This window comes from Equus caballus, chromosome 19, assembly GCF_041296265.1.
Source record: "Equus caballus isolate H_3958 breed thoroughbred chromosome 19, TB-T2T, whole genome shotgun sequence".
NCBI classification, from domain to species: domain Eukaryota; kingdom Metazoa; phylum Chordata; class Mammalia; order Perissodactyla; family Equidae; genus Equus; species Equus caballus.
In genome coordinates, this window is record NC_091702.1 from 8,078,989 (window position 1) to 8,089,328 (window position 10,340).

Here is a 10,340-nt window from a genome sequence, read left to right on the forward strand (position 1 = left end):
TTGCTGTGGTAAATCCCTTCTTCTCTTTGTCTCTGTTGCCAACATTGACAGATTTCAGTGCCATATCCCTCAGTTCATTTTTAATAGTCCCTGGCAACTCGGATTGTACAAGTCAACTTGTGTGGGAATGACTAGCTCAGAATCTGAATCCCTTCACTTTCTACCTTATTACCCAGCTTGCCTTGTTTCCAGTCCCTTCTGTTCTGAGCTTTGATTGTTTTCAGGGCTCAGTTTAGAAAATCTGCTCACTTATTCCTCCAGGTTTTCCCCTTTTGCCTGCTTTGAATCAAAGGCTATTCTGCACTGATCAGCTTTGCCCTCCATCTGTTCCCATCTGCTTCATATCTCCCAGAAATTCCTCAAAATTCCGCTGTATTGAGACAACCTCTCTTATGTCCCAGGGATGCTCAAATTTTTTAAAAATTATTTCCAAGTACCTTTTTGAGAAGAGGAAGAAAACATACGTGCTAAATAGTCTATTTTTAACAAAGATAATTGAATTTACCCATGAAGTCCCCTTGCCTGTCTGTATTTTCATTTATCTTCTGTTCTACTTTGTCTTCATGTTTGCTCCATAGTTTTTACATAAGACGGTGATGAGAAATCTCAAATACTCATGTTCGTAATTTTCCCTGATAAAAACATCTTCACGATTCCCAAATATTCAAAGGTATTCCATTGGAAAACATGAAAATTTTCAATTGACTTTGGTCCCTCTGTACTTTTAATTTGATTCTATCTAGAAATAAGATAACCTTTTCTTAATCAATATTCCTGTTTACAGATTATGCTTTATGAGGTAGATTTCCACTTGATTAAATTCTTACGCTAATCTGCTTCACCTTAATATAAGGAAGTAAATTTAGAAGCCAATAAAGTGTTTCTCATGATGACTACTTGCGTATATTTAGATTATTTGAAAGATTTCTAGGTTTTCTATCAAGTCATTTCAGAAGCCTATCTTTGTGTGTGTGTGTGTACATGTGTGTGTCTGCCTGTGCGCGTGAAAACAGCTGTTCTGCTAATCAGGGAATCAAAGGCTGCAGAAGTGGATTCAGTGATGAGACATCCCTTTGCATCGGACCAAATCTAATCCAGAGTATAACTTATCTAAGCTATCAACTCTTCAAAAGACTGTGACTTCTGAGCACTCCCAGCTTTGTATGTGATTCCTGTAGACAATACAACTGATTATAAGTTAGAACTTACAACAAAGACTATGTCATCATATGCCTTCTTTACACTGTTAACAGTGTCTTCATTAATTATTGGTTACATCTTTATCATTCTATTGCATCTGTCATTGCCGTCATTTTGATGCCCTAGAATAAACTTTAATTTCTGCATTTGATTTCATGGAGATGACAAACATCGATACATTGCCAAATTTCCTTTACATGACTTATGCACAATATTTCAAAATAGCTTTAGTACCTGCAGTGAAATTTACCAAAGTTATCTTTCTTCTCTTCTCTTTTCTTTTTTTAATCTTTTCATTGGGCTTCTTATCCCCTTATGTTGAAACATAAGAAGATAACTTGTCTGAAAGCATTGTTTCTTGTTTTTCTATTTACTTTAGTAGAAGATTATTCCACTATGAGTTCTGATATAATGTTACCACTGAATTCAAGTAGCACAATTTCTGTTAAGGTGACAGTATATTGTACTTCACTGTAAATGCTTAAAAAGATTTACATTTTCTAGGCCAAAACCAAATTTTGTTTTAATTTTAAAATAATTGTTAATTTGCAAAGTAGTCAATAATAAATATCATATTTTTCACCCAGATTTGACTTTCACTTGAAGTGTTCTTGGATTGTTATTTCAGGTTAGTAGATTTGGCTAAATTCCCTAAGGCTTTGTCAGCTGCAAGTGTTTTAATGAGTGTTAAGAGACAATTGTTGGAAGACAGATTGAAACATCATTCAATCAATCAAGAACATTATTCAATATGTATTTATTTTACTAAGTTATTACTTAACTTTCAAGAAATTATTATATCTTCTCACATAGTGGTTTTAACATGTAATAGACGAGTTACTTGGAATTGAAAAATACGATATATTGATGATTTACTTTTGGCCAAACCCAAGCCATGTTACAAGTGAGAAACTTTCCTCTTAAACAGAAATTCCTTTTCGGTACCACTCAAATATGTTATTTGAAATGTTCTATTTAGCTATCTACTCATCAGTGGCTAAGAGCAAGAACTGTGTTTTCAGAATATGGGTCCTGTCAATTCATTTTGTAATCTGTGAACTTGGGGAAATTACTTAAACCTTCTTGTTATCAGCAGCATAAGACAGGAATCATAAATTTACCTTTTTAAATGGATGGGGTAAATAGACAATTTAGGTACAACTCTTAGAGTGGTACCAGGCATAATCATATGTGCTGAATAAGTGTTACCTTCTATTGTTCTATCTGCCTATATAACTATCCTTCTGGGTTCTTGTCTAGCTACATTGATTTTGTAAAATCTTTTATAAGTTATGCTGTGATATCAAACAAGCTAGTTGCTTAAAATACATAATATCCACTCATTTCTCATTTACGAAATGTCCACTGTGGTTAGGGCAACCCGCCATAGATGCTATCCCCTATGTGGGCATATTATTTTAGGTTGCTTTGATCTGGGGCACCACTGTATGAATCCATGTAATGAACTCATAAGATCACAGTGGCATGGCAAGATATCTTAACTGCTTTCATCTAGAAATGGCATTCATACTTCAGATCACAGTTCATTAGTCAATGAAGTCATCTGGCTATGTCACACGTCAAGGTGACTAGAAGCTTCAGTCCTCTGACGTGCCCAGGTGGGAAAGAGAATTAGAAATATTGAAGAGCAGTAACAATATCTTTATCTTTATCTACTGATTCTTTACCTTTCTACGTAGAAATTAGAAGTGCCATACATTCTGAATCTTCTTCACTCAATTTGAGAGGAAGAAACTAAAATCTGGAAGGGAAAATTATTTATTTAGAGTAACATGATATGCAAGTGACAGTACTAAGACTCATAAAAGGGATCTCCTTATCTTTAGTTGTCCATATTCTTTCCACTACAAAAAACACACAATAATTTCAATTGAATCCAGTGGGTAATAAATAACTATTTGGAGTCCGCAGAAATAGTAGAGCTTTAAAATGATCAAAACTACACAAAAGTTTTGGCAATAAGTATGGAGAAGAAAAGATGGCCACAAAGAAAACTACAAATCTTATCTGAAATATCTAAGTAAGGAAAGCGTGGTAGCCAGTGTGAAAAATAGAATTCTCCAACGAGGTCTGATTCAGTCCAGGGCGTCTCTTCCCTGGGTGCTCGATCTTGGCTGTAGGTGTAGTGATTGCTTCTTATACCTGCTCTTTCTGTAACTTTACAGTTCTCTTTACATCTTACCAGCCAATTCCCTACCACTTTAATCTGTTCTTGTGGAGAATCATTCTTTGTATTAAACTTTCCCTTCTCAAATTTTGTGTGACTCTCTGTCATGATTAGACTCTGACTAATACACAGCAAAACCTAAATCAAATATATAGCTCTGCTTAGGCCAAATGCTTTCAAATTTCTGAAGATACTTACTCTCCTGTTTAATAGGTACATGAATAATAAACCCTCATATAAGAATTAAAGATAATATTATATACTTTAAAGCTTAATGTAAGTGCTTAATAAATGTTTCTTGAAGCTGAATCAGGAATTAAACCTGAATCTGAATGAGGTAATATGTATCTAGAAGGGTACTGAACCCAGATTATCAGAAGTTAAGGAAACCAGATTCAAGAGATTTGTTAACTAAAGAATAGGAATGTTTGAGATATAGAATTGTCAGCTAGGTTAAATAATTTTACATTTTTACTTGGTTGTATTATAGTTGAGAACAGCAAACAATGGAATGCAGAAAGATCCAATAACGAAAGAGACTCTGAAGATGCCAGAAGAGTGTAAGTGTGAGAAGGAATGTTCTCTGGGTAATATCTATGATTATAAAGGTCACATTAATTAATGTGATATATTTTATGCAAATACAATTTAAATAAATGGAAAATTGTGATAAGAAAGATATTAACGTAAATACTAAGCTATATATCAACATTGTGCCTTTTCAAAGCAAAATTCAGTTTATGATTCTGGGAAAATTAGAGGCATAATATATTAACAATTTGCTATTAATTGCCTAATGGAATTCCAAGAAATAGTAATGAAAGCTAATATTGTTATATATTCAAATTTTATCATAATTTTTGTAGTATTAATATTTAAAGAATAATAACTTTAATTGAATATTTGTTACACTAAGATAGGAAGGAGATTGTTAGCCATTCTCATAAATTTTCGTGTTAGCATTTTGTGAGTACTCATGTACTGCTTATAGACTGGATTTGGTTATGAATATATGTGTGAAAATCAGTGTTTGAAAACATCACTATAGCTTTTTGCTCTAAATTTGCACAGCAGCTTAGAGAGGAATAAGTGCATGAGATATCTGCAATTTTAGACCTTCTGCACTTCAAATTATTGCACAGCAAAAACTCCTATAGGAGCTGGAGAAACATAATTATTTCACAGTCGATGTAACTTAAAAACAGTTGAAGAAATTCAGCTCCCATTTCTCAGCAAACTGAAAAATGAACCTTTTTGTGGCACCAATTCTAATATTCATGTCTCCAGAACGGTATTTTTTACGTCATTGTTAAGAACTAACCTGAGTTACGTCTCTGGAAATTTATTAAGAAATAAAGCAAAAGGGTAAACAATGACAATTAATAACCAATACTACCTCTGAAAGTTGCATTAAAAACAGGATATTTTTATGATAATCAATACATTATTTTTCTGCTTATTTTTTATGGTAAAGTTATTTTGCTTATATTTTACACTAGAGATAGTAATAACTTGCTCCTCACTTACAGTTCCTTCTTAGCAAAAACACTGCCTTCCTGAAGTACTCCATCACACTATCGCCTTCACCACTGTAGAGTGCTAACTCGGCCACTCTGAACTAATTAGCTTTCACTTCCCAAATGTGAATTTTGTCTGCAAAGATCCAAGCTCAAAAGTTGATGCACACTCACAGCCTAACATCCTATATTGGGCTGTCATAACAGGTATTTCCACATAGGGGAAGATGCCTGGAATTCAGTTGCTTGGGGTGGTAAGTAAAACAGTGTGTAGGAAGACCCAGAGGAGAGAAATGGAGGAAACATCAGCTGCACTCATCTAGCGGTAAAGTTTTCTGCAGACACATTTTTGGAATAGCACTTATACTTTCCTTCTTGAGGCATTATTTCTGAATGAGTTTTAGTTCTTCGGAACCAAATAATCACAAAATAATCTGAATATAAGACATGTTTGAAAAATGCTTTAGGGACCTCACCAATTTGATATTCTTTCTTAAAGAAATCTAGTAGGAAAAATAGAAAGAGTTTAATACATATACGATTTGCATATTTGTAACATATGCATTCTAACAATGAATGCTACAGGGTTCAATACCCTTCATTTTCATTCACATCTGTGATGCATTTTCACATTTGCCCTCCCCTACAGATTTCGCTGAACACATAGACTAGGACAGGAAATAAGAACAAATCCTTACGTAGAAATGTTTTATGTAAATTGAAGACCCCAAAAGACAAAGAAAAATATCCTAAAACACCTTAATGCTTTCTTAAGCCTTTCTTCATAAGCTGATCTAATCATAATTTTCCCTGTCACAGTTCATGGTAACACCTAACACCACCCTTCCAGATTCAGAGGACCAAAGTAGACAAAACAAAACAAAACAGGAAAGCAGAACTATGCTTGCCTTGTCTCCTTACCCTCTTACTGCAACATCACAGAATCCATCAATCAGATAAATCAATAAGACAATTTCCATATTCAGTTTGATTACTCCTCAATTACTTTGATTACTCACTTCCACAATTACCATTCTGTTTCAATCCCATTATTTCTCCCTAAAATAATTACAATAGCCCCCTATTTGGTCAATCTTCTTCCTCACCTTTGTCTTTTCTAAATATAATAGTAGATTGGTTCCACTGAAATGTGTCAGGTCATACTACTGCTCTGCACAAAACTGTCTAATGATTTAGCATCAAATTTTCATTTAAAACTAAGTATTTTTTAAACTGTTTGCAAGGTCTGACATGATCTAGCCTTGTCATTTATCATCTTGGATCTGGGACTTGAAAAATAATAAATTTCATGTGGCTTTAGATATAACTGTAAATTTCCTCATATCTAAAATATATATAATATTTCAATATTTTTAATTTAACTTAGGGTTCATTGGGTCATGTTATATTAATTTCTATCAAATTCCGTACTGTACTATATATTTAAAAGAATTCAAAATTAAAATAAATTTTAAATGCAAAATGCTATCTTTAACTTTGGTTGATGGAAAAATAAATCAACAATGTTGTTTTAAAACCAAGTATATATTTTATTAAAAGAAAATTGAGGGCTCAGCCCACTGGTGTAGTGGTTAAGTTCCTGTGCGTTGCTTTGGCGGCCCCAGCTTCACTGGTTCAGATCCCTGGTGTCGACCTACACCCTGCTTATCAAGCCATGCTGTAGCAGGCATCCCACTTATAAAGTAGAGGAAGATGGACACAGAGGTTAGCTCAGGGCCAGTCTTCCTCAAAAAAAAAAGGAGGGGGGAGGAAATTGAAGTATTCATACAAATAGGGAAATTAAATTTAAGTACAGTGAAAAGCGCAAAACCAAGAGGGTAAAATCTGAAGAGGATCTTATAGGAAAGCGCTAAAACTTATGAGTGTTATAATAAAATTAATTGGCAACCACTGTGGGCAATAAAGCAAAGTAAAGGACCATTCCTTCACTTTGATGGTTCCCGTAAAGGGAAACATTTCTTTACACGGCACTTAACCAACGTTGTGGGTTATTGAGTTAAATGTTTTGGCTGAAATTCAGGGAAAGATAATTTCCTAATCATTAATAACTCTGGATTTCTAGGAGCTAAGATGAGGGTGATGAAGTTTCATGCTTCAGGTAAGTAGCAATTTTACATTGACTACAAATTCATATTCGACTTCTCCTGTGTCCCAGATTCTCTAATTCAAATGCAGTGAATATATGAAATTTGTTTTCGTTACCCTCATAGTCATTCTTCTTTCCTTACCTCCTCTCTCACTCACACAATCATTTTTGTTGGGTTATTCATGCTAAACTAATCCTATGGAACTATTTCCACTTTTGATACAATGACATGTACTATGGTAATTTCTTCTTCTAACCACATTAACCACTACTTGAGATTGAAAGTACAGGGATTGTACTGGTATGATTCTTCTTCAGAGAGAAATACTTTATTATAATGTGCTACTTTGGAGAAACTAAATTTATCATGGGTAAGATTCATTTAAAAGTTCACAGACTATAAAATCAAACATCTGTGTTTGACACTTAAATCTGCCTCCTTCATTTTGCATGTTTTCAGGGAATATCTAGATTTACTAAACTTCCATTTACTAGTCTATAAAATAGACACTGGTCTGATCAGGTGGTTGTAGCTTCTGGTTCATGTATCTAAGTTGCCAGACACATGCTAGGAATTCAATAAGTGGTGTAAATCATTGGATATGTATCTTTTATTTTCTTTCTCCAATAATACTTTTACTTAAACATCAAAAACTCTTTTCCGTTATGTTCCAAATAATAATGAAATATGTTCTTTTAGTAGTGAGGAAGAAAATAATTAATGTAAAATAGGAATAAATATGCTGTTGGCTTTTAAGATGTACTACTGCAGTGACTAGTGGAGGATTACTGACAGATACTAAGGGAACTCATCGGGTCTTTCCTTGGGCTGTGCCATCATATCCAAATATTTTCACTAGTAGTAGCAGTTTCTGCTTATGTGGGTAACAGCAAACACACAGAGTTTGGTAGCAATTGTGTCTTGACAGTGATTTTTTGTGTGACCTTTGATGAATTATTTGAACTTTTTATATGTCAAGTCTTATCACACATGAATGAGAATTGTACTACCTATCTTAAGAATTGCTGTAAGAATTTAAAGAGGCAATGCATTGGGCCCATTTCCCAAAAATAAAGTAGTTTAATTTTGTTTGTTTACTTCTTTTTCATTTTGAAGCAATCATCTTCAATTAGCTACATCCCTCCCTCAGTAATTCTATTCTTTGTGATTTTTTTTTTCTCATTTGAAGTCTTGATATATGATGCCACTTGATCTATCTTACTTTTAAAAACCACAGCTAAGATTATGTCTACATTATCAGGATACAGAAATTGGACATAACTAATAGATATTCAACAGATTACTACACATGGTTGTTTTATTGTCTTAGAATTACTGGCTTCCTTGCATTCTCTTGAAGAAATATTAAACACTTTTCGATAAATGCATCTCTTCTGGTTTTTCCAGGAATGCGGTCTCTTGTGTTCCTATATTAGAAGCACTTAGATCATACTCTCAATGAATATCTTTACACTTTATGGCATTTGCTTTATAGCTCATGTTTGAAATCATTGTTTTCTTTATTCTTTTCTTTTTACAAAATGACTTAGCAACTATGGACTTCTTCTACTCAAACACTCTTATAAAAGAACTTTTGGTGAATTTCAGTTTTTTATTTCTGTTGGTGTTATTTTGGTTTTCTTTTTTTAGTGAGAAAGCCTGGTCCTGAGCTAACGTCTATGCCAATCTTCTTCTATTTTGTATGTGGGATGCCATCACAGCATGGCTTGAGGAGCAGTGCGTAGGTTCCCACCCAGGATCCAAACCTGCAAACACCAGGCTGCGGAAGTGGAGCATGTGAACTCAACCAGCACGACACTGCACTGGCCCCTTATTTCTGTTGGTTTTAATTACTCTCGTTAAATTGATGTCCAAAATCTCTCAGGGCAAGTTTTCTAAATGCCAAATAATCAAATTTTCAGTGAATTCATGTGTAAACATGCCCTCCAAATGTTGAATATTCAGATCATCTTATATAATACGGAAAATGACTAAGAAAATTTCATTTATCTCTTAGTAAAGTGTTAAAACATAACATTAATTAAAATTGTAACTAACATTTATTGCATGATGAATCTTTTTCAGACTATGGTTTATGTATATTTATACGTATAATCCTCATAACAACTCTATAATGTAGTCACTGGTGTCATCTTAATTTTACAGATGAAGAATCTGAGACCTGAAAAGATTAAATAATATGTTCAATATGATGAGTTTCTTAGGTGACAAATCAGGAATCTGATCCAAGATCATGTTTCCAGAGCCAATAGTCTAAATCATCAGACATTTTTGTTCTAGTAAGGGTGAAGAAGTTTTAATATTTTAAAATTTGCTGAGTTATTTTGTGTTATGGTAACACAATATAAATATAAATGTTCAGAGTGAACATTAAAATATTTTAAATTCATATTCAGCTGTGTAGCCAGATAAAACTAATTAAAACATTTATTTTAGCCTTTCAGTCTTCTTATTAATAATGATGAGCACCACTTGCTGAGTATGTATAATATGAAAGCCACTGACTGAAGACCTTTACATATATTGTCTCATTTAATATACATACATGCCATATATGATATAGGTAACACTGTTTCTTCCTATATTGTAAAATACTGAGAAAGTATCAAGATTAAAAATATGACACCTGATTAATCTTAGTAAGACCAAAATTTTACTGTCATATCTGGATTATTTTACCTTAAACTTTTGCGTATAGATATATATGTATGTGTCTATGTATTCATATTTCTTCTGTCTGTATGTACTTTAGCAACTCTCCATTTCCCTAACATATTTAAACATATAAAACACTGAAAACACTTCTTTATACCAAATAAATATATTTACAAGCACTGTCTTTTGCAAAGCTTCTCTAGTCAACAAGTGAATGCAAGAAGTATGGATGATGGATAACTATCTCAAAAGCTATTAATCATGAAAACACAGCATATAACAAAGTAAGTGTTCAATCATCATGCTTAAAACAGTAACCCAATTCTAAGAAACAGTATTTGAGTTCCATCAAGATTGGATTCAAATTCCTGATTTCACACCAACCTCTTTGTCGACAGATCATCCTCTCAAATGCCAATTTATCCAGAATCCTTCTCCACGGCTTCTAGTTTTCCAAGATAGTTTGTGCCTACAGGGGGTCCACCCACCCACCATCTGCCACGTCAAGTTTTCTCTATTCATTACTTAAGAAAAACAACTTGTACAATTAAAAACAAAGTGTTCTGTTCTAATTAGGATATCTTGACACATGGTGTTTGCTTGGATTTACAAATATGAGATCCTATGGTACCCATATTCTAGAATTTGAAT

At 33.4% G+C, this 10,340-nt stretch overlaps 1 long non-coding RNA gene across 1 annotated transcript; it reads left to right on the forward strand.

Moving 5' to 3' along the window:
* Window positions 1-916: 916 nt before the first annotated feature.
* On the forward strand, window positions 917-9,072 carry LOC138919078 (uncharacterized). The gene is made up of 2 exons (XR_011428985.1): window positions 917-1,828; window positions 3,879-9,072. It is a non-coding gene; the product is annotated as an uncharacterized lncRNA (long non-coding RNA).
* The last annotated feature ends 1,268 nt before the right edge of the window (window positions 9,073-10,340 follow it).